Below are 1,261 nucleotides of genomic sequence, written 5' to 3' on the forward strand. Positions count from 1 at the left end.
ATTCCTGCTCTAATCGCATCTCGTAAAAAAGTATGGAATCATATATAATCGAGGTGCCACAAACTGTTACAAATATATGTTGTAAATTTTTATGTGCATAAAATATCAAGTACTTAAAATTGAATTATATAAGAAAATTGAGAATTATTAGTAAATTTATTAACTTTTGCAAGTTAATCGAATATCAATTTACTCTTTAAAAAATATCTGTCATCAATATATTAATATATTCAATGATGTGCCCTCGCGGGAATTTAATCAAATATACAAGCTAGATATAAATCACGAGGTGTTACACAAATAATTATATTTTGCCTTTAGAAGGTAGAGAAAATTGGCAAAATAATTAATATTTTTAAAAATGATATCAAATTACAAGCGGGACATTTCAAGTGCTCTTCGGAGAGGAAGAAGATCGAGTTACATGAACAGCAAGCAAAGAGTTAATTACATTCGCGAGAGTATTAATGTAGGGCGTACTAAGGAGCGGTACTCGGGCGTTGACGGAAGTATTTTTCTTCGTCGACAAAGTGACAAACTTTCGGTATTCCGGCTCCGCCGGAACTCTCTCTTCTTCCTCTCGCCCCTCGCATTCTCTCTCGCCCCTTGTGATAAAGGTGCCACGTCTTACTTTTTTTTTGCCCCCGCGACACTGTTGCTTTTATGCGGCAATTCTCGGTCGACAACTACCGGCAACTCGCAGCTCTACAAACTGCAAGTGTAACAAGCTGAAAGTAGAGTCGACGAACTCAATTATTTTCGGTATTCTTTACGCCTCTCACCGCAAAACACACGCGAATAGCCGGATTATGTATATGACATGTGTATATACGTGTACGCGCTTGCTTGCGTGGTGTCTGTGAAATGAGAAATCTATTGTTCGACGAGATTTTTTCGCATTTATCGAAAAAATCCTATTTATTTTATATTCATTTATTACATTATTATATATTATATTAAATTTATTTTTTACATATCTTTGTTTTATTTAGAATATTTAATTCTACGTTGATTACATACGCATTTTAGCTCGAATGTAATTCCTGAGAAGAGATAGACAAATTTTTCAAATATGAGATAGACGACACATTGTTTATGTTTGATGTTTTGTTTACGTACGATACTGAGACGATCGGCAACATATTGAAACGATGGTTTACGATTCGAAACATGCTTATGTCTCTATCTTCTGTAACTTTTTTAAGAAGATCGGTTTATCTCTCCTCTGGAATCGCACATTCGATCGTATACCCGTGTATAC

The sequence above is a fragment of the Formica exsecta genome, unplaced genomic scaffold (genome assembly GCF_003651465.1).
Source record: "Formica exsecta isolate Colony F162 unplaced genomic scaffold, ASM365146v1 scaffold108, whole genome shotgun sequence".
NCBI classification, from domain to species: Eukaryota; Metazoa; Arthropoda; class Insecta; order Hymenoptera; family Formicidae; genus Formica; species Formica exsecta.